Source organism: Gorilla gorilla, chromosome 11 (genome assembly GCF_029281585.2).
Source record: "Gorilla gorilla gorilla isolate KB3781 chromosome 11, NHGRI_mGorGor1-v2.1_pri, whole genome shotgun sequence".
Lineage (NCBI taxonomy): Eukaryota > Metazoa > Chordata > Mammalia > Primates > Hominidae > Gorilla > Gorilla gorilla.
In genome coordinates, this window is record NC_073235.2 from 22,036,877 (window position 1) to 22,061,089 (window position 24,213).

Here is a 24,213-nt window from a genome sequence, read left to right on the forward strand (position 1 = left end):
TGCCCCCTCCACCTGCCCCTTGCAGCTTGGGGTTGCTGCCCCCAGCACACTGCTGGTCTTCTTGGTAGCTTCTTCTTAAGTATGGGTACCTCAGTGCTCAAGTCCCGCCTGGCCACCTCTCTGTTGGCATCTCCAGGACCCAAGGAGTCTCCTGATGTAAGTGACTTGAATTTCAAGCGTGCATAGAGTTAGATTGAAGAGCACTGCATAAAGAAGAGCCCCTCGTCAAGATGTAAATTGCTTCCTAGGCTCACTGCTCAACAGGGGACTGGATGGGATGTGAGTGAGGCTTCTGGCCACTTCTCTTTAAGTCTGTGCCGGGCCTATCCGGGAGCCTAGTCTGGAATGGATGGGCAGATGGACGGATGGATGGATGGCGGTGGTGTAATCCTACGCAGGTACCTACCATGCCTTTTCAGGACTATGAGCTCATCGCATCCTGGCACATGTTAGATCAGTAAATGCTTCTTGAGTGAATGAATGAGACCTCACCGTTGAGGGAGGTTCTTGGAAGTTCCCCAACTCCTATCACAGCCTCCACCGAGTGCGCGACTCCTCCTGACTGAAGGGAATGTGCTGTACCCGGCGTTATTTACCGCAGCTCTGCACGTGAGGCGCAGCGGAAGCGCATGGGAGTCGCGGAGAGCGTCTTTTGGACAGCTTATCTCTTGGCAAGATTAAGCCGGCTCTCCACAGAGGGGCCCGTATTGCAGGCCTGCGGGGAGGGCTGGGCCCGCCGAGTTTGCACCTTTTTACCCGGCATCTGTCCCTGGGATCAGGAGAGCCGGGAGGCTGGATTAGATGGGTCAGCGCCCTGATTGACAGTGACACTTCCTCCCGTGCCCCCGCCTGCCCCCCGGCCTCTCCCGCTGTTCCTCTCCTGCCTCAACCGGGCCCCATCCTGTTCCCGAGAGCGGGTGATGCCTTCTAATCTCCTTACCAGGAAATTATTTTCCTGGGTGTGAAATCCCTGTCCGAGGGGGAGGGCAGCAGATCAGTACTGCCCTGGCCTCCAGGCTGACCGCAAGGCTGTCTCCTGGAGACATCTGGCATGGCAGTGGGCACAGTCACAATGTTAGAGATGGGCAAAGCCTGGGCACTTCTACCCCCAAATGTGACCCTGACCTCTGGGGTGGGGTGTCCCCAAACTGCTCCCTCCTGTCTCCATTCAAGGGAGTTTTAGAAAAGGATCCACGTCTGCCCGTTGGTGACTGTTCCCTCTAAGAACAAGCAGCATGGGGCTGGGGCCGGGGCTGGGCAGAGCCTGGCCTTGGTAGGGGTGAGGACTGGGACCCAGTCTTGGCCCTGCACCAACTACTGTGTGATTCTGGCTATGTCCCAACCTCTGGGACCTCAGTTTCCCTCTGACTTAACCATAAACAGACTCTGAGGGCAGGGGTGGGGTCTTCTACACCTCACGTCCCGCAGTATCCAAGCGTGTAACATTGCAGAGAAAATGGCTGGGGGAGCAGAGGAGCAGCCACCCCTTACTACATTCCTCAAAGGGGCTCAGGTCACCCCAATGGGATGTTTTGAATGAACATGTCACTCTGATCATTATTGAGATCATGAAGAAAAGCCTTAAAGGAAGCAGCCTGAACACCAGGGCCAGTCCCTGTGATTCACGGCATAAGAGATCTGTGCCTAGACCAAGAGATGAACAGATAAGGAGGAGAAGGAGGGATCAGCTTTTGAATGTGCTTGCTTGCGCCCCACCAGGCAAGACCCTCCACTGAATGACGGGGGCTGAGGAGGCAGCACAGGGCACCAGTGAGGCCATTTATTGGCTGTGTGACCTTGCACTATTTACTTAACTTCTCTGTGCCTCAGTTTCCTTCCTTATAAAATGGAGACAATAACAATATCTACTCATTGAGAATTTCAGTCCATTAATATATGTAAAATTTTTAGAATGGTCCCTGGGGCAAAATAAGCAATTCGTTATGATAATATCACTATTATTATGCTTACTGTAGAGAAGCGCTTAACACACTTTTACTGTAAACCTGTTGGGAGTTTAATCGCGTCCCCGCAAAAGAGATGTGAAAGTCCTAGACACTGGTACATGTGCTTGTGACCTTACTTGGAGATGGGATCTTTGCAGATGTAATCCAGTAACTATGAGTAGATCTTCCTGGAGTAGGGTAGGCTCTGTGCTATGTGACTGTGTCCTTGGAAGAGAAGAGACAAGAGACACACGCACAGGGAGAAGTCCATGAGACGACAGGGGCGGAGGTGGGAGTGATGTCACTGTAGACCATGGAGCACCAAGGACTGGCGGCCACACCAGGAGTTAGGGAGAGGCAGGGTGACTTCCACCCAGTCTCAGAGGAGGTAGGCCCTGCGGCCAGCTTCATCTTGGACTTGTGGCCTCCAGAACTGTGAGACAGACATTTGTTTGAAGCCACTCTGTTTGTGGCACTTTGTTACAGGAGCCTAGGAAACTAATATGATAACCAAACAAATGACTGCAGGCTGGGAAGGAAGTCCCCAGCAAATGGTAGCTGCTCATTTAGGGCTGGCGGATCCATGCTGTGGGAGGTGGAGGATGTGAAGAAGCCAGACTCGAAGAGGGCTGAGCATCTGCTCCCTGCTCCCGGGTCTGGCTGTGGGCTCCAGTGTGGCTCACAGGGACCCACGGGGCTGGCCAGCCTGTGGAAAGCACTGCTTCTGCTTTCTGATGTGCATGTCTGATCTTGAGGCCATGGGTCAGCCATCAAAGGTGAAGAGGGTGCGGGCACGGAGTCTTGCTGACAGAGTCAAGGGTCTCCAGATCGGCAACACCTCCAAGAGGATGCAGCTGCCTTTGAACCAAGCATTCTGGACAGACAGAAAACAGGCCCTGGGGCAGGGTCTCCTCCCTCCTTGAGCCTCCGTCGCCCTCACTAAGGCCCTACTTACAGAAGACTGTGCCCACTCTCACACCTACTTGGTCCAAACACCTTGAATCTTAACAAGAGCCCTGGAGAAGCATTTCGGAAGCCCTGTGAGGGGGTGCTGAGACCCCGGGTTAGAAGGAGCATCCCCGAGTGCTCCCCGGGTTTGGAGTGGGGCATTTACACAGCGTAGCTTCCTTAACCTTCACAGCCGACTTGATAGGAAGGCACCACTATGCCTATGTTACAAATGTGGAAACTGAGGTTCACTGGATTAAGTAACTTGTCCAAAGGCACAAACTAAGCCAAGGCCAGAGTTAGGCTTTGACCCTGGTTCCCTCTGACCTCACAGCCTGAGCCCTCTACCTGCTGTTTCCCTTTTTAAGGAGAAAAATTTCCCTTCTGGCTCTTCCGATTCCATTTACTTACCTTGAAACCCCTTTCTCTTCCCAGTAGTTAGGGATGCCAGTGCCATTAATAATTCTTTGTAGGTGCAATTCTGAGTCCCCTCCCAAACCAGTCAACATTTTCCCCCAGGGCCCTTGAAATGTCAGGCTCTACAGAAAGAGCAGACGCAGAAACTGGGGAAGGCAGGAAAAATCCTGGGGTGTGAATCCTACACTTGGCTCAGCCATTAACTTTCTCCAGAGCCCTAGGCAGGAGACAGGAACTTCCTGTGCTTTCGATGCCCTGTGTATGAGTTACCTGTTGGAAGTGACAAACTGCCCCAAACTTGGTGACTGAAAAACACAGATTTGCTCAGGACTCTGTAGCTGCGGCAGGTACGTCTTGTCAGCCCAGTTTATTCAGTTATCTGGAGGCCTTCTAGAGGTCCGCGATGGCCTCTCGCTGGCATCCAGCCAAGGCTGCCAGAGGACAAGCCCCAGCTCATCAGCCCTCTGCTGGCCTCACCTCGGCTAATGCCAAGCAAGTCACATGGCCAAGTCCAGGGTCAACGTGGGAGGTCACAGGGCATGTATACCAGGAAGTGGGATTGATTGGGGGCATTTATGTAACAATCTGCCGCTTCCTGTATGTCTCAAATCAAACATTCTAAAACGCAGAAAAACATTCCTAGATCAAGTTGTTTTGCTGTCATTGTCTCTGCGTGAAATAACATTCATGTAGGGCTTTACGATTGACAAAGAAACCACTTTTGACATAATGATGCTGTTTAATGTATCCACCTACCCTCTGAGAGAGAGGTCATTTTGTAAACTGGAGAAGCGAGATTTGGAAAAGTTAAAGCAACTTGTACAGACACAGGTTAACAAGTGGGGTGGGGGCAGGACCCAGGCCAGACAGCATCTGAAGCTCATTTACCCTTCCCACGTGGACGCATCTGTCCCTCTGAGTTACTGTCGTCCCTGGACCCTGCCAGAGCAGGGCTCAGCACGGGCTGAGGCCCTCTCCCCTGGCAAAGGGGCTGCCTTAGGAAGAACCCAGAGCCATGTGTGGTTATCCAATCATTGTGAAGTCTGGGAGAGAGGTGAGATGGGCATCTCATGTCGGAGAACCAGCTTTGCTGCCCCACCCAGGGGCCATTCCCATGGGAAGGGCACAGCTGCAGCAACTCACACACCCACTGTCTGATGAGTCTCCACGAGAAATGGCTGAGGACCTGTGGAAGGAGAGGGTCCCGGAGGTTAGGCTGGGGCCCCCGGGGAAGGCTGAAAAAGCTGGGATTCCTCAGCTGCAGCAGCCAAGTTGAGTGGCCTGGTGCCCTTGTTTCCCTGCTGAGTGTGGTTCCACAGCACCGGAGCAAGCTGCGGCTGTGCCGTCACCAGCCTCAGAAAGTCCCTCTCTGGACCAAGGGCTGCTTCCTACTATAGACTTGGGCTTCCATCTCATCCAGGGTCTCATTTGGGACGCGTTGTTCCTTCTGGCAGTGACGCCATCACCTGCTTCTAGAAGGGAACCTGCCCATTCATGCGGGCGGGCAGCTGCTGAAGAGGGAAGATTCATTGTTTAGGACCATTTGCATAAATAATGTGTGCTGCCTGCAGGAGGAAAAGGAGGCTACTCTGCACTCCTGGGCTACTTCTCAGAGTAGATTCCAGCACATCTTCCTTTCCAGATTGACTTCAGGTCACACATACATATGAACACAGATGACACACTGGAGTGAGGCCCCAGGCACACATCTGATGTACAGGCGTCCATCTGTGGAGCGAGCCCACACAACATACAGTGACACTTTACACGGGTGTGTATATGTGTACCTTAACATGAAATCTGTATATAAGCACCACGTATGTGCATACTCTATGTAAGTGTGGTTAGACACACGCACCTGGTATTTATGTGCCATTTCTATAACTAGGCAGGTCAGCTCTGGACACGCGCACCTGTGTGCACTATGTCTGCACCCACACCCGCATAGCATGTGTTTGCATATGCTGTAGGAGCATCTGTCTATAAACACACATTGTAAGTCCTGTATGTTATGTTGTGTATGTACTCATAAATACGCAGTCTGTTTACTCTAAATTCCTTATAAACGCACACAGCACGCGGGCATGGGCACCTGAATGCCTGCGTGTGTGTGCACGTGGACACTGATGCACCCATTCCTGTCTTTTGGAGTCAGCTGTTGCCTGGGCTAGCCCTGCCTCGGCCCCAGGTTCCACCTTTGTGTTTGTAAACAGTTCTGGCGCCGTCCCTCCATCGCAGCTTAATAGATATTGTGCCTGAGCTCTTCTAATCCTCCCATGATTCAATCCCCTAATCACAGAGCCTGATCTCTTGGAATAGCCGCTTGGAAAGGAGAGGGGATGTGGCTGGTCTCATGGCTGTTGGAAAGAAGGGACTCATTCCTCCCTTGTCCCGCCCAGATGCCGTGGGGCTCTCCAGGTGTGACTGAGCTTGGGACCAGGGCACACTGAGCCTGCCGCTGGCCCTGAGAGAGGGCTTTAAGGGCCAGGCCTGGATCTCCATGACACCTGGCACCTCCTCCAGGAAGCCCCTCACCCCGCTCTCCCTGGCACTGCTCTGAATGGACCTAACACTCCACTGCACTGAAGTCTCTTTGGTCTCCATGTCTGTCACCTAGAAGCTGTCTCTGATGTGCAGGCTGGGGGTGGTGGGTGGGGGTACAATGCCTCTTCTCTACTCCTCAGGTCCTGTGAGGAGGGATTCCTGCCAAGCACCCCCAGCCTCCTGCCCCAGCTCCCGCCTCTTACCCCAGAGCGGGAGGGGCCCCCGGGGAACACACACTCAGCAAGCGGCCGCGCTCCTCAGAGCTGCTGGTGCCTGGGGATGAGTCCTGCGTGGGCCGTGTCCCGTTGCTGCCCCTCACCAAATCACAACCTCCACTCCGGCCTCTTCCTGTCAAAACTGGTGTTTTTATCTCCATCTGCCAGGATTTTAACCTCCCAATTAGTTCCAAAGTTGAGTTGAAACAATGTTTTTTGTTTTTGCTAATTCAGTCTACTCTAACCCCAGATTATTGAAGCCCGTTGTGTTCCAGTCACCACACATGACACTGGAGACCCCTGACAGTGAAGCAGACATAGTCCCTGTCCTCATGGAATGCAGGGTCATGTGGGGAGGAGAACGGCAGGCAAAGCAAGCCACACCCGATGTGTAATTACACTGTGGCAAGGGCTTGGAAGGAAAGGGAGAGGCTACTGAGACAGAAGAACGGTCTGGGCAAGGAAGGGTCCAGATAGAGCAGTCAATGAAGATCTCTCCTGGGAGAAACAGGACAGATGAGAGTCAGTCTTGCAAAAAACTAGAACAGGGAGTGCTGGGGTGGGGGGAAAGGCAAGTGCAAAGGCCGTGGGGTGGAGTGTGGCCACCATGTGGTGAGGGAAGGAAGAGGGGCAAAAGCTGAGGCTGGAAAGGGATGCAGGCTCATCCAACCATGGAAGCAAAGTGGGTTCTGTCTGAAGGGGGCTGGGAAGCCTTGGAAGGTTTTGGGGCGGGCAATGGGCAGTCACGTGATTCTTGGGTTTAAAGAGCACTCTGGCAGCCCTGAGGTCAGAGAGGAAGTGGGCTGTAGGGAGAGGATGAACTCTGTGCTTTCCATGAGCACTGCCTGGCAGCCACCGAGCTGGCCTAGACCTCCATCCTCTCAAATCAGCCCTGCAGAGTGATGGCACTGCTGCTGCCTACCCCCAGCCCACAGGCGAAGGCAGTGCTAGAGAACAGGGCCAGCCGTGCTGCTATTCAGACAAGAGAAACACCACCGGCAGCAGCAGGCATTTTCTCCTTCAGTCCTCACACCCTCTAGCAGGGGACACTATTTGTATCTCCATTTGTCAAACACGAAGCTGAGGCCCAGGGAAGTTAGGTGACTTACCCAAGGTCACACAGGCCTTGGAGTACCAGGCATGAGCCACACAGCTGGCCACCACCCACACAGCTGGAGAGATTGGGATGCCTGTCCTCGCTCTTCCCGAAGGGCTGTATTTTGTCCACGGTGAAGATGCTCTCCTTTCACGCCTCACCAAGCTTGTTCAAACATTCGTAAAAGACACAATAACTGCTATCGTGTTTGCTTATTTCAGAAAAAAACCTGGTCTTTATTCTTTGGAGGGATCGTCCAGGTCAGGGTGGAGACATGGGTGGGGAGACAGGGGTGCAGTCGCCACCTCCCCCAGCAGGCTCCCTAAATGGTGCTTTTTCCATGGCTGTTAAGATGATGATGAAAAGATGAGAACAGAGTGGGTGCAATCGGTTGGGAGGCAGCAAAGCAGGAGCTGCAGGGGTGCCTCTTTAACGTGCTCACTCCCTGCCAGCTAGCGGCGGCCCAACCCCGATGGCAGCACACAGGCAAGCCATTAATGGGGACCCTATGAACCCACAATATCCCAACATCGAGTCCTGACAGCCCAGAAGGGGGGAAACATAACTGCTGGAGATTTGATAGACTGGTTAAAAATACTTGAAGCCCACCACTTAAATGGTGGAACATGCTGGAAAATGTTCTACTTGATAACACATAATCTCAAAGCAAGGTCATGATGGTCATCTGTTAACTGACTGGGACCACAGTGTCATGTTATCTGCGACTCCTTTCCCAGCCTGCATGGGTACACAAGTGCACATACATACATATCCTTCACGTGCACACACACACACATGCAAACTCACACACACCTCCATACACGTACATGCACATACATATCCTTCATGTGGACACACATGTGCACTCATACACACACACACACACATCTCCATACGTGTGCACACACACACACTCACAGAGACGTACTTTTTCCTTGCTTAGCTTATAATTCAGAGGCATCTCATCAGGCCTCCATGCAATGCAAATTTTTCTACCCATCACACTTCTTTTTCTTCCAGTTCATCAATTCTCTTTTCGGCTGTGGCCATTTGTTTTTCATTTCAATAACCATGCTTTTCATTTGCGGAAGTCCTATTTCATGCTTTTGCAAGTTGACCTCTTCTTTTTTTAATAGTGTCCTGTTTTTAATTAATTTTTCTTGTCCTTTTATCCGTAATGACTTGAAGCGCAATTAGTTTGCAGTCTCTTTCATGTTATTCTCCTTTCCATTCTTGGGGTGCCTGCGTGGATCTGGGGTTTGCTTCCTCATGGGGTGTGTGCTTGTTTATCTCAGCAGGGGTTGTTTTCAGAGTCCCACGTGTGGGTGGTGGAACAAGCTCTGCAGAGAGGTTTGGCTTTCCATTCTTCCAGGGCTCCAGGGGTTTCCCTGGCTCTGCACTGGGTTTCTTGTTAGTTTCTTGGCTGGGGATTCCTGCCAGGCATGCCTTGAAGCTCCACTTCCCCGCACAGCATAGGCTTGGGCCTTCAAACTCTCACCAAAGACTTTTTAAATCCCACTCAGAGCCCTACGCGGAGGGAACATACTCTCTTTTCTGGGTGAGTGGGTGGCATTTTCAAGTCCCACTGTAACAGCCTGGGGCTGCCTTTCAAGGGTCTTAGTATTCTGTAAGAGTCTCCTTTTTCAGTTGCCCACCTGCACAGGCCAAGGCCATAGCCTGCTCCCACTGGGCATTCAACCCCAGCTTCCAGCACCAGCAGACTCTAACTGGGCTGGAAACAGTTACGGGCATCTGAGGTGTTGGCCCGAGAATTTGTGTTGTGTGTTTGTTACTGGCCCAGGGAGTTCCCTTTAAGATCAGCTCTATATTTAAAACATGAAAATTAAACCATTTTGTGCATCAAAAGACATTATCAACAAAATAGAAAGTCAGCCCATAGAATGGGAGGAAAATCTACAAATCATATACACAGAATAATTACAGAATTCTTAAAATCAGCAGAAAAACCAACAGCCCACTTCAAAAATGAGCAAAGGACATACACAAATATTTTTCCAAAGAAGATATATGAATGGCCAATAAGCACACGAAAAGATGCTCAACATCACAACTCATCAGGGAAATGCAAATCAAAACCACAGTGAGATACCACATGACACCTGTTAGGCCGGTCACTACCAAAACAGAAAATAACACGGTTGGCGAAGATGTGGAGGAACTGGAACGCCTGGACTCTGTTGGTGAGAATGTAAAATGGTGCAGCAGCTGTTGCAAACAGTATGGAGGTGCCTCAGAAGATTAAAAATAAAATTACTATGTGATCCAGCAATTCTACTTCTGGGTATATACTCAAAGGAACTGAAAGCAGGGTCCTGAAGAGATATTTGCACACACATGTTCATAGCAGCCTTATTCACAATAGCCAAAAAGTGGAAGCAACCCAGGTGCCTATCGACAGAAAAATGGATAAACAAGATATGATCTATCCATAGAATGAAATACTATCCAGCCTCAAAAAGGAAGGAAATTCTGACACACAACACTACAACTTGGATGAACGCTGAGGACAGTATGCTAAGTGAAATGTGGCAGTTGCAAAAGGACAAATACTGTATGATTCCACTTATCTGAGGCATCTAAACAGTCAAATCCATAGAAAAAAAAAATGATGATTTCCAGAGGCTGGAGAAAGGGAGAATGAAGAGTGATTATTTAATGGGTGCAGAGTTTCAGTTTTGCAAGATGGAAAAAGTGCTGGCATGGATAGTGGTGATGATTGCACAACAATATGAATGCACTTAATGCCAGTGAACTGCATACTTAAAAATGGCTAATGTGGTAAGTGCCGTGTTATGTGTATTATACCACTGCAAAAAACTGCACAAAAGATATTCCCCCAAAGATCTGTTAGCTTGTATATAGCATTACTCTATGTTTGTGCCAGAAGAGAGGGGTCTACATTAATTCAGTCTGCCATGTTGTCAGAAGGTCAAGTTCTTGCATCCCTCCCTTCCACTCGTCCTTTTTAGTTTTTAAAGGATTTGTAAACATGAATTTAGTGATTACTTCTGTGATCTTATTTGTGGTAAGAATGATCACAAGATTGGGATGAGACTGAGCCATGTCAAGGGAATGGATGCTATAAGCCCATCAAGCAGGTGCAGAAACTTAGCCTCAGAAAGATTTCGTAATGTACCCAAGCTGCACACCTGCCAAGCATTGGAAACAAGATTCAAATTCAGGAAGTTCAAGTCCATGTGTTTTCACCTATCAGATGCCTCCTGAGCAAAGCCCTGCTGCCCCTCCTGTGGGAAGCCGTGGAATAGCACGTGGAAGGTGGGCAGTTGTTGGATAAACAGTGTGGGTGGACCTCTGTTCAGGAAGACTTCCTGCAGAAAGTGAACTTGGTGGAGTCCTCAAGGGGCCAGAGGCCTTCTTCAGAGGCTCCCCCTCTCCCTTGGGTCACTCAGTCTCCCCTCCTCCTCAGCCTTCCCCCCCACTGCCCCAAAGGGAGACACGTCTTGGTCAGCTGAGTGTTGTGTTGCCTTCCCAGGAAGTCTGCCTCTGCCAAAACATTCTGTCCATCAGTTCAGATGTGTGTCTGATCTTTGTGGACGCATGAGTTTGGACAGCTGCCCTGGACTGCGTGCAGCTGAGACCACTTCTTGACGTTGAATGCCTCCAAGAGGGCCAGCCTCTCCCTCAAAGACCTTCAGACCAGAAAAGCCCAGGGAAGGCCAATAGGGCAACTCATAGCTGGCTGGGCCAGAGCTCCTGGAGCCAGGCCCATGGCCACCAGAAAACAGACTGGTTTCTTGAGACCAGGAAACCAACGTGGGTAGGGAAAGGCCACCATCTTCAATGGGGGCAGATCTGAGTTCGAGTCCTGGCTTTGCTTTAACCTCTCTGTGTCTCAGTTTCTCATCTGTGAAATGGTTTATAGTGTCCGCTTTGTAGAGAGGTCTAGAGAATTACAGAATCATGTACGTGAAGTGTTAGACCAGGAAGAGAGTAGGCGTTCCATGCACAGTAGCCCGAGCCTCTCAAAGCACCCTGAGGAAGTCACCGCGCTCCCAGAGGTGTGAGGGGAGCTCTGATAAGCTATTGTTGACTTCAGCTTTGGGGTGGGAGGGGGATCGATTGGAGCTGGGGAAGGACAGGAAGTGGAAAAGAGCAACCTTAAACTTGAATGGGCTCAGAGTCGCAGTAGGGCGGACCGTGTGGGAACTCTCTATGCTCTCTTCAGAACTGTAAATCTAAAACCGCTCTGACATAAAAGTGGACTTAGTGTCCACAGGTCTTGTTAAATGCAGACTCCGAGGCAGCAGGTCTGGGTGGGGCCTGAACGTTTTTTTGTGTTACTCAGCTGTTCCCAAGTCGTCAGACCTCATTCTGGGGGCAAGGGAGTAGTGCATCCACGTGAAGGGTAGGGGACTCTGACAAGAGGGAGGTGCCCTGGGTGGAGGTGCGGCTCCCCCTTCAGTGAGGTGGCATGGCCTCGTAACACTTTCAATACTGAGCTCACCTCCTGCTGCTGCTGAGGAGGAGGATGAGGATGAGGACAAGATGAAGGCCCTGTGGGGGCTGGGGAGGGGCCCTGCAGAAACCACATGGGAGCTGGTTGTCCCTCCTGCCTGGCTCCCAGCCCGCCAGCCCCTCCCCTCTGCACCCCGAGAGGAAGGCGTGGTGGACACTTGACATTTGTGGGAGGCATGAAGCCACTTCCCTGAAAGTCACCTGAAGCCTTAAATGCCCCAGCTGACCCTGGGATTTTCCAAGCCTGGATCCTTCCCCTTCATAGTGGAAGCTGGGAGCTGTCCCTGGGACCCATCTCCCCACGGGGACAGGCGCCAGGAAATGGCTGCTTCTGCCCCTGGGAGTTGAAGGTGGCACCTGAAGCCCTTGGAAGTCTGGGTTCCCATGGAGAGATCAGGGCCTGGTCCCCATCCTGAGCCCCCGGTGTGGACAGGCTGGGGCCTGGCCAGGCCAACCAGGCACAGCCTTCCCACAGCTGCCTGGGACCGGCTGCCTCCTCCCCCGCCTTTGTTCTTTCTCCGGCCCTTCTCTCCATCCACTGCATCACCACCTGCCTGAGGGGGTTTTACTCCAGTGGGCCTGCTCAGACAGCTGCCTGCCACAGGGGCCACAGCCTGGGGTGGGGAGTCAGGGCAGCTGTTCCCAACCATCCGTGTGGTCTTTCCCCTTTCCATGCCTCAGTTTCCCAGCTATGATGCAGGGGACAGGATGGTTTCCTCACGCTTCTCCAGCTCTAACCACCTCAGGTCTGTGGCAGTGAGTTAGAGCCAGGGGGCCTCCCAGTCCCAGCTGCCTGCTCCCAGCCCTGCCTGTGCCCATACCTCTGTGTGCCCTGCCATGCTGCTCTATCCATGCTCTTCACCTGTGTCCAGGGCAGCTCTGGCCAGGCCAGGAGGTAGGGGAAGCTGAAATGCAGCCTCCCTGGCCTTGCGCCCTGGCTCAGGGCCTGTCCTCCTACAGGCTGCTTTGGCCTGCTGGCACCATCTCAGCCTTGAGAGTGAGCCCCTTGGGGGCACTGACACTGGCATCCCTGCACCTCACCAGCCCAGCTCGCTGTGGGGCTAAGGGAAGGCTTGGGATGGGCAAATGATGCTGCATCTGCCCTGGAGTTAGGATGCTCCTGCGTCTGCCCACATGGCCCTCCCAGAAGGGGTCAGCAAGTGGCTGCGGCAGGGGGTCCCAGAACTAGAGTGAGAGGGATCCCCCAGGCTTCAGGGCATCAGTCAGGGCTTATAAATGTAAAGCATAGTTAAAGCCGTGGAGCCCAAGGCCAGATCCAAGGCACAGAGGCCACCATGGTCGCCACGTCAAACCACTGGGCTGGGGTCAGCCGAGGGCAGCCTAGGAGCCACCAGGACCAGCAGGGCAGTGGGTCTGACCTCAGAGGCTGTCCAGATAGCTGCAGGACTGGGGCTGGGCTGGCTCAGAGGCCCAAAGGGAGAACTGAGAAGAAATGACACCCCCCTGGTCACCCCTCAAAAAACATCCATGAGGGCATGTCGAGGACCTTCCTCTGGGTCCTCCTTGCTTTTGGCTGCATTTTTCTTCTGATCCTCTGGGACCCCAGGGCCCCCAACGTGAGGAACAGTGACAGGTGCAAGCCCGAGGTTTGCACCTCATCACAGTGAGGCAGCTATCAGTGCCGGGGTTCCCTGCCCCAGACAGGCTCAAGGCAGTGCATGGGCAGTGGGCAGCAGCCTCCCTCCCCAGAAGTGAGACACTACCTCAGCCATGACACCAGGACGAGCCCAGCCAGCCCCCTCCCCCAAATCTTCCTCTTGACGCCATCCAGAGAGGCCAAGACCCCCTTCCCCTTGGAATTGGGAGAGTATCTCTTCCCACTGGGGGTCCATCAGGACAGAGGAAAGCCTGATGCTATCTCGAGAGGGTCTGCCAGGCTGCCGACGTTAGGTACTCTGGGACAGGAGCCTCAGGCAGCCTCCCAAACTGCACTGGGCCCACCCAGAACCAACTTCCACTGGGGTCTCAGAGCCCCTGAGCAATGGGGAGTGACCAAGTTCTGAGCCAGTGGAGCCTGGTTAGAGTCAGAGGGGCCCAAAGGCCAGATGGTCCCAGAAAAGGTGACTTTTGATTTGACCCAGTAGTATTGCCCCTGCCAGAGGAGAACTGAGGCAAAAGGACACGGATCCCAACATGGGGGAGCCAGTGTCCGTGGGGCAATGAGCATGGGGTGCCAGAACTGCTTCCCAGTGGAGCCCTGGTCTACCCAGACAAAACCGGAAGGACATGAGCACTGGCTGGACCCCCAAATGCGGCTCCCCACCAACTGAGTGTCTGTGGCAGGGGGGCTTTACCTCTGCATCTCAACTCATCGTCTTCACAATGGGATGGGAGCATCATTGCCTTCCGAGGGTTCTTGGGAAGGCCCAGCAAGATGATGCCTATAAGGCACCCGGCAGTGTGACCAGGACGGGGAAGATGCCCAATAAATGGAAGACGATGAGGATATAACAATAACAACCACCACAACAGTGATCATCATCATCAATATGGTGATTATCATTTTCTCATTACACAATGATACATTAATCCAGCACAGGATTCTGTCTCCAGCAGAAACTGAGGGGTAGACCCAAATGGCCTTAAAATATACTGTGGTTAATTATTCTGGTCCTTAATGTTTATGGCAACCTTGACTGCTTGCTAAGTGCTTTCCCATATAGGATGGTCCAAAACAGTCTTCAACAGGTGAGTCTCTACTGTGTGCCAGACACAGCCACCCTTTGCCTGGGATCAGGGTGCATTGAATGCCCACCGTGCAGCCCCCTTAAGGGTCACACAAGACAGCCATGGTCCCTGCCTCGTGGAAGGGGACAAGAGAATGAAGAGGGGTTTACAAAGAGCACAGAGTAATGCTGACATAAGAGCTAAAGCTACAGAAGGAAAAAAAACTGAGACTTGGCAGAGTCAGTCACTGGCCCAAGGTCACCCCCTGGTCTTGGCAGAGGTGAGGGCAGCACAGGGTTTGATTGCAAAGCCCAGGCTCTTTCACAGAGCGTCACAAAGTGCTGGTTGAATTTATGCCACCATCGCCACACTACAGGGCTGGCACCTTCCACTCCCACCTTGAGGCAGGGCTCATGGCCTCCACTGCTGCTTGGACTGAATGAGTCCACCCGCAATCCATAGGTTGGAACCTAGTCACCAAGGTGACGGTATTAGGAGGTGGGGCCTCTGTGGGGGGTGATCAGGTCATGGCAGGGGAGCCCTCAGGAATGGGAATAGTGCCCTTATACAAGAGCTCTGTCACCCCTTCTGCCACATTAAGGATGCAGTGAGAATATGGCTGTCTGGGAACCAGGAAGCAGGCCTCAGCAGACACCAAACCTGCTGGTGCCTTGATCTTGGACTTCCCAGCCTGCAATACTGTAAGAATTCCATTTCTGTTGTTTATAAGTTACCCAAACAAAGTACTATCTATTTTGTTACAGCAGCCCAAATAGACAGAGACAATCACAATGCAACCACCTTGAATCCACCAGCCCCTAGGGACCCCAATTTCCTTGTGTTCTTGGATCCCACACCATGGAGACTACACAGAGTAAATGCTCAGGAAACACTTGCTGGGAGAAACTTCTTCAGAGCAAGCCCCTTCCAGCTCTGACAGGCCATGGCTCTGGCAGGGTCTGCCATGTTGACTGGGCTTTAGCTTGGCAGGTTAGGCAGTGAGCAGAGAGCAGAACCCCACAACAGGAAGACCGGGGGCATAAGTGTGGCGGCCCCCCCTTCCATAGCCACACGTCATCTCTAACCACTCGTCAGTCACAGATCTTCCCAAGGAATAGAGGGGTGGCATTGGAATCCTCTTGTCGTCAGTGCTTCAGGCTGCGCCATGCCCTCAGTCCGCTAGATTCGAGGGGAGCATGAAGCTTCCCTCCATCCCTGCCCTTGGTGGTAGGATGGGGGTAGGCAGAGACAGGAGAAATGTTGGGGGAAGGATGAAGAGCAGTGTGCAATCATCCAGAGAAGGGTACACAGGTGGGAGGCAGCACATAATAGGGACCAAGACTTCTCCATCCTTGAAGTCAATATCATCTATTTGTCTTCCTCTTACAAGTCTTCAAGAAACAATAGAAATCAACAAGAATGAGCGGCAATAAGCCCATTAGCAAACAAGAAGGGAAATGACCAAGCTCATCAGTAATTAAAGAAATGCAACCAACAATCTTTCTTTCTTAATTATTGAAGAGGCTGTGATTTAAAAAATAAAATAAAATGGAAAACCCAGAGCCGCTGCCATAATAAGGTTAGTGCTGTGTGTTTGTTTGGTGGGGTGTCATTCTGCTGGCAGTTTGACCATAGGTATCAAGAGGCTTAAGAAGGATGATGGCTTATAATCCAGCAGCTGCATGTAGGGTATCTGAAATACAGACCAAACTTATGAACAAAGATGCTCACCATAGCGTCATTTATTATTTTGAAAAATAAGAAACAGCCTCAATGTCTTATAATAGAGGGTTTGGTAAATAAATTATGGCCCATCCATTAGATAGAATATCAGGCAGCCAATAAGATGATTCTCAAAAAGGACTGCTAACAATGTGGTGTGCCATTGGGATGGTCTGAGTAGAGCAGAGGGCTCTAGTTGGCTTAAACAGTAAGGGGTGTGCTTTCTCTCAGAGCCAGAGGCAGGTCGTGGGACCTCATTCCCTCCAGCTCTCCCCTCAGATACCTCCTCTTGGCTCCTCCTAAAGCTGGTCTTGGGTTGCAAGGTGCAGCAGCTGGCCCGGGAATTCCATCCAGCTGCCACTGTGCCCAGAGGAGGAACAGGGACTTTCTCTTTCAGGATTGAGAAAACCCAAGAGGCCCCCAACAAACTTCCCCTTGGTCTTGTAGCCTGCAAGCGGGTGTAGGTCCATATGTAGACTAGTCCATGGCAGTGAGGGGACAGGTTTTACCAAACCTGGCTGTAGATGATGTCCAGGGTGGCTGCAGGCAGGACCTCCCACCTCACGTGGGAAATCATGTTACAGTGTAAAGCAGGAAAAGCAATAGCACCCCCAAAAAGTATATAACAGAAATTACCTCTACTGCCCTGGCAGCTCTCCTTTAATTTGAAATCATTTCAAAATAAAAAATATCTGAGATTACTTTCCTAGGTTACTTTAGCAAATCAGTGAGAGGTGAAGAGAGTGCACTGATGATAGTAGCATCTGTTTCTGTCACCATTTCCTTTTATTTTCTTGATAAAGAGGAATCAACTGTAACAACCTCGTTGGACTGTCTTGCGGGGGGTGGGTATTTAGTCAATACTAAAGCTATAGAACTGAAATATGCAAATAACAAATGTTTAAATTTGTTGCCTCCCCTTCCTAAATTGTATGTATAGCATGACCACAGTCTCAAACTGGGAGCAGAGCCAAAAGCTGGTGTGCAGGTAGTTTATTTGGAAACAGTTACCAGGGACTAGCCTGAGGGACCTGGAGAGAGAAAGGGGAGGAGGGAAAACGAATCCACCAAGAGCACATGATTCTGTTGACCATCACTGTGGACAACTGGAGCTCCACCCCACTGGAGCCTTGTAAAATGTGGCTCAGACCAGCCACCCAGGAAACAAAATGGGGAGCGTTTGTCCACTGGGTCGCGTTCATGGGCAGAGCACACCGCACTTCTGGGCTGGCCATGCACAAAGGCTGAGGGCTGCAACACTGGAGAGGCACCAAGGGTGGTCACAGGCAAAGGGCCGTCACCTCTGCACAAAGCTGCTGCAAACCCACACGGAGCCAGTCTCCCTTGAAGTGGTGCCCAAGAGGTGTCTGAAACATCCTATAAAATCAAAAGCCCTGCACCCCGGCACACAGTGAGCTCGAGGGCACAGATTCTACCATAATCAGCTCTTCGGCACCACTGAAGGGAGGATCTCAACAAATGTTTGCTGAAAAAGAATGAAAAGCTGATAGAGGAAGGCACAGACAGGTTAATGGTTACCTTTGGGTGGGAGGTTAAGGGCTTCCCCCGACCCCATCTGTCTGTATTTCCTATGCTTTCTCTAATAGAAATGTTCTTTTCATGAGGAAAACATTGTATTTTCCTGTTTTAAATCCCCTCAATAATTTCAGAAGGTATTGCAGAGGAAGAGTGAGCCTCTGACAGATAAATGCTCTTTTCTCTCGAGTGATCTGATGACAAAGTCATCCACAGAGACTGGTGTTTCCCACTGGTCATTTTGATCTTGGCCAGCCGGTTGTCATAAATAAAAGGGCCGTCCCTCGCAGCCCAGAAGACAGGCCATGGGTTGAATGCTTTTGTTCTTTTTCTGGGAGTGAGGGGTACTGTAGACTGAACCAGGCACGTGGGCTAGAGAGGAAAGAACGCTGGCTTCAAAGCTGGCCAGGCTCTACTCCTGGCGATGCCCCCACCAGCCGAGTGACCTAGGGCAGGCATACGGCCTCTCTGATCCTCCAGTTGCTCTTCTCCAAAGCAGTTCCCGGCAGAGCTGGGGGAGGATCGGGAGCGAAGGGGCCTTCCTCACCCAGTGGGGCTCAACAAAGATAAGTTCTTGTGCCGTCCTTCCTGGTTTGTGATCAGACCATGCCAGGGAAAGCCGGCCCTGACGACTGCCTGCGGTGGGGAGCCAGGGAGGACAGGGCAGTGGGCGGGTGCAGCAGGCACAGCAGCCAGGACTCCCAGTGCCCGGGCCTGGGCCCATCCCCTTCACTGCATGGAGCACAGGTCAAGTGCCAAGTGTCCCGCGATGACCATTGATCACACAGCCCAAACAAGCCCGAGATTTGGTTTTATTTCTCCTCTGGAAATTTAAGGACAATAGCAGTCTCTTCCTTAGGAAACTTTGGAGTGGACCAAATCACATGTGCGTGGCACTTGGTAAATAACAATGGCGCTACAAGGGAGTGTTTGATGTGCACCAGGGACTCTCAGCGTTTCAGTCCTCACCATAGACCTGCCAGCCCAATAGGAAACTGAGGTGGACAGCAGGGAGGAGAGTAACCTGTCCAAGGCCACATGGCTTAGTGGCTCAACCGGGAGTGAGACCTGGTTTGACTTCAGAGCCTGAGCTCTGATCCCCTACTCTGTGAGTCTCTGGACACGGCGGTGCTGCTTGTTTATTTTTGCAGCGGGGTGCTGTTGTTGCTGACACGTCTGTGCCCATGTAAGGCTGGGCCTGCTGCTTCTGCTGGAGCTGGCCCTTTAAGCCTCCCGGGTGTGGGGAGCCTGCCCTATGGTGCAACCCTGTTCCCTGGAGCTGGCGGCATTACTGCTACAGTAAGGAATGTCCCTGGGGAGATTTAGTGCCTGGTGATAGACATGTGGGCTTGATTTACCCCCGCACTGCTCCATTCAGCCCTAGGCAGGCAGTGCACTGGGGCAGAGTTGGTGAAAAACTAGAGAAACCAGAGGGGTGCACAGGGTGCTGGGCGAGGGGGCACGGAGCCCGCAACTGAAGGGCACTTTTCTGTGCCAGGCCTGTGATCTCAGCAACTACTCAAAACAAGCCTATCAGGTTACACACCCATTTTACAGAGGAGGAAACGGAGGCTCAGAGAGGTGAAGTCACCTGACCCAGGGACTAGTCAAAAGAACTAAGGAAATCTTTGCTTACTGCAAGGAAGGGCCTCCTGGGACCATGGCATTTGTCTGAGCCTCTGGGACCAGGCCCTGGGGGCTTCAAGCCACTATCCCCAGCCCTGCCAATCTTCCTGTCACCAGAATCCAGACCCTCCTCACAGGGCTCTCAGCTCTGCAAGCCCCCTGTTTCCAGTTAGTGAGAGACTCCCTTTATCAGCCGTGGCAAGGAGCCCTTCAGTCTGCCAAGCCCACCCTTGGGCCCCGGCAGGGTCTCCGGCAGGAATGGCTGGAGGGGCTTCCCTTTCTGTCTTCCATGCCGTCTGGGGACCTTCCCACCTCCTCCCCTTTGTCCTTGCTGTCTGCCGTCTGCCACCCCCTCTGCCCATCCTTCCTGTCCTGCCCAGGCGCCGCCTCTGCACAAGGCCTTCTCTGACTGTGCACTCAGGGCTCTCCTCTTCTCTCTGGCCTTAGTGCCTGGTGACTGCACAGGATGGAGAGCTCAGCTCTGGCCTCTGCGGTTTTGCCCTCCTTTCTGATCTCTCTCATCTGGCCACCTCCCCAGGAAATCTCAGGAAGATACCCTGCCAGGGCACCTTGAGAAGTCAGATGGTGCCATGGGCTCTTCCTTGCCTCCCAGCACCTGCCCAAAGCATCAGCCTATGAGGACCTTAGCACCCCAGTGCCCTCAGCTTCAGCAGCTGAAGGAGGCTGCTGGGCCTGGAGGGGAGCAGAGCTGGGCCAGCCAAGGGTGCGCATTGTGTGGCTATGCAGCCTGGGTGTGTCACCGCCTGGTACGCCCAGATGTAAGATGAGTGGGCTGACCCAATTCCTTTAATTCCATCCCTTTAGGAGACTGAGGTTCAGTCTCCACACTGTGCTCATTAAGGCAGGAAGGAGGGAGCTGCTCATGGCCCACAGTGGCCTATCATTTGGAGTTATTGAGCACAGATTGTGCCTGAGTTAGCCACAGAGCCCTGAAGGTGCTCCCGCCCCCCGGTGTCCTCATGAAACCTTGAGTTTCACTCACCACGGTGCTGGTGTTGCAGATACTCTACCGGGTGGATGCCACCTGCCTGCTCCTTGCAGGATCATAAATGGGCAGTGCCCAAGCAACAGAGCAGGTAAGCAAGGGAGGACATCCCCCGATTCCTCAATGGAGGAATCACCCCTTTCCCAGGGACACTGCAGATCTGGCTTAACTGGCCCTGGCGGAAGAGGACCTAGGATCCTTGATTCATTCACAATGTGTCAACAATGCACCATATCTGTTGTGTTTGCTATTGCTTCTATTGCTTCCACTGCACCTGTTACCATCAGTATTAGTTCCGATGGGGCTACTGCAATGGTCACTGGATGGGAATCTGGAGACCTGGGTTCTAGGCTAGCCTCTGTGTGTCCTGAATTATTCACATCACCTTTCTGTTGTGTTTGTCAGCACCCTGTCTGTTATAAAGAACAAAATCCCCAATAACACATTTCAAAAAGAGAATTTGTTGGTCACATAATTGAAAACTCCCATAGTCTTGTGGGCTTCAGGTACAGGTTGACCCAGTGATTTTTCGGAAGCATCAGGCTCTGGTGCTATTCTGCCATTCCTTTTGTCCTTCCTCCTGCAGTGTACTGGGCTTTCTCCCTAGGCCCAGGCCCTTCGGGAGATCAGAAATACCTGCAACAATCCCAGGCCACATCTTCTCACGTCCCTGATCCTGAGGAAGAGAGGGCCTGACTCCTCTCACTCCTGGCAGAAGGGATGCCCGTTGGGCTAGCTTAGATCTCAGGCTGGTCCCCAAATCAATCACCATGACCAGAAGAACAGAACGTGGGGGTTGGCTTAGCTAGAATCAGAAGCCCACCTCTAAGACGAGGTGAAATGGACTTTCCCAGGCCACATGGAGCAGTTAGGGAAGGCGAAGGTGGTTACGGATGGAGAGGATGCAACACAATTTACTTTGTTTGATTTTGGACAAATCAGTTACTCTTCCTGTCTCTACTTTTTCATTTACAAAATGAGAGCATTTGTCCAAAGTCCCTTTTCTTTATTTTTAAAAAGTATTTCACCTACCAAAATCAAAAGGATCCAAAGTCCCTTCTAAAGCTAATATTCTGAGACTGTCCGTCATCTTCATCTTCCGTGCTGAACCACTGAGACCACAGCAAGGGCCATAGCTTGCCTCATGCTGTCCATGAAGAATGGGTTTCCTGGGTGAAATACTGAGACCAGGTCTTCACCAGCAAACAAGCATTGGTTGCGTTCTTGCTCTGTGCATGTGCATATGCCACTGCTGTGAAAAATCCTCGGAGGTATAAGGCCCAGTCCATGCACTTCGACAAGCATTGACTGGGTACCTACTGTGCACAGTGCAAATTAAACATAACAGGGACATGGTCCAGTTGGGAGATCTCCAGTTGCAAAGTCCGTTGGTGCCTCCCAACAGTCCTGCGAGGTGGACAGATGACAAGAGAATAAGACAAAAGAGAGAGAGGCAAGAATGGCTCACGGTTGGTACGGCCATGACTGTTCTACGTGTTCAAGGGCAAGGCCGTGGCTGCAGGCTTAAGTGATTATGAAGGGGGAGTCACTTGAATGCACTTTGAAGGCAGGGCTGGCTACATTATTTGTGAGGCCCAGTGCAATGGGAAAACATGAATCCCTACTCAAAAACCAGGAAAAAGTGCCTCTTAAGGTACTAACATATAAAGCTTTTTTCTTTCTCTTGTGGTTTCTCTCTCAACTTGTGATGTTTGTTTTGTTTGTTTGCTATTTAATGTTATTCTAGGTAAATAAAAGTAAAAACTAAATTATTAGTAAAGTTAAACTATTAGCATACATTTTACTCTTTATCTTTATAGTATACAATGGCAGTTTTAAATGCAAATATAAAAACATTTAACTCCTATGCAGAATCACTAAAACTACACACTTTGTATTTCAAAGCATATACAGCATATGTGTTTTGTTCTCACCAGAACAGTGGAAACAGTAGAATACTAACTCGACTGTTTTTATTTCACTTCTTATTATGCACACATTCTACCAACGCTCTCCACCTCAGCTCGCTGATGAGAAAGGAAAGACGTCAAGGAAAAGGAACTGCGGGTGGCCCTGTCTTTCCCGGTCCTTCCTTGTCATCATTTCCAGCACAAGTGGTTGCTCACACAGGGAAGCGATGCAAGGAAGAGAGGATATGACAGGGCTCCTTCATCATGTGTGTTTCTCAGAATGCCACGGCCTTCTGTCTGCGCTAGGAGCAAGTTCTGGTTGGAATGGAAAGCGAGACCTTTCACAGTTGCCAGCGCCCCCCGTGCTCAGCTGCAGGAGTAACTCACTTCTCTTGTACTCAGTGAATGTCGCTGAACTCTCCTGCATCGTGGGCTCCCTGGAGTTCTGTGCTCTGGGGCATCACAAACGCTGGAGGTGAATGCAGCAGCCAGGAACGGGTTTGTGCGGATCTCCTCTTCTCCTTTGCAGGCCCCAATATCCCATTGGATTTCACTCCCAAAACACAAGATAAAAGATAAAATTATCAAAGAGTTTCAAGATGGCAAGATCGGAGCAATCAACCGAGCTTGGGATCCTTCTGTGCATAGGGCCCTGTGAAACTGCTCAGGTCCTATGCCCGTGAGGCTGGCCCTGTCTGAAGGACTGGCAGGATGTGTGTGGGCAGAAAGAGAGGACAGAGGGCATCCCAGGCAAGAGGGGCTTCAGCAAAGACGCAGGGGTAGGAACATTCCTGGAACACTTAAAAGAGAGAGAGGGAAAGCCTGGTTAGGAATGGGGTCCCGTTGGTGAGCATGGGCCAGGAGAGAGGCTTACCATCTTGGAAACTTCCGTATCACTCCGCTGGGCCTGTGGACCCTGAACATGTGGCTCACGTGCCTCCCCAGGCCTGAATCAGCTCTGCCTGGGGCTCCCCGCACTGTTTCCCCACTGGGCCTTTCACGCATGGGTGTAATTATTTGTTAAATGAGGGCCAACTGCACTGGACCCCACGCTCGTTGAGAAAGGAGTAGATGCTGCTCTGTGTTTCTGAACCTCCCTTAGTGCCTGACATTATGGAAGGAAGAAAGAAGAGCTCACTCCTCAGGAGTTACACATTTTTAGCATGGGATTCAAGTAGCTGATTCCTTAAGCTACCAGCAATTTCATCTTGAAAAATGACCTAATTCTCTAGTTTCCCATTAATTTAGACTGGCTTTCTCTTTGATAGAACAAAAGAGAGCCGCACCTGGTCAGAAGAGTGACTGCAGATGCACGAAATGAGTGGGCCTTTCTGCCTATGGGTGACATCATCTTAAAGCTTTAGAAAAGTCACAGATGTGGCCGGGTGCGGTGGCTCACGCCTGTCATCCCAGCACTTTGGGAGGCCGAGGCAGATGGATCACGAGGTCAGGAGTTCGAGACCAACCTGGCCAACATAGTGAAACCCCCATCTCTACTAAAAATACAAAAATTAACTGGGCGTGGTGGCGCATGCCTGGAGTCCCAGCTACTCAGAAGGCTGAGGCAGGAGAATCACTTGAACCCAGGAAGCAGAGGTTGCAGTAAGCCAAGATCCCGCCACTGCACTTCAGCCCAGTTACAGAGCGAGACTCCGTCTCAAAAAAAAAAAAAAAAAAAGAAAAGAAAAGTCACAGACGTTATGCTCCTTCGGTAGTGGTAGTGTAAGCGATGAGATCTGGCAAGGGCAAAGAGGATAACTGGATGGATTATAATAAGGCAGATAAATGTGGAAGATAAGACCCCAGACCCTAGCGTCTTTCCAGCTCTGAAATGCCTTCATTCTCAGTGAGGCTGGTTGAACAACTATGTTGTTGATTCACGTTGGTTTCACATACCTCTGAGAGGAGAAGAAAGAAATATTTCTGGGCTGTTTGGTGAATGAGTTTCATGGATAGAGAGAGGGCAAAGAGGGACAACCTTTACAGATTATATATTGGCTTAAGTCTACTCACCACCAAGCAATTGGCTAAAGATGTCAAGTTTTCCTGGTTCGGTTTTCAA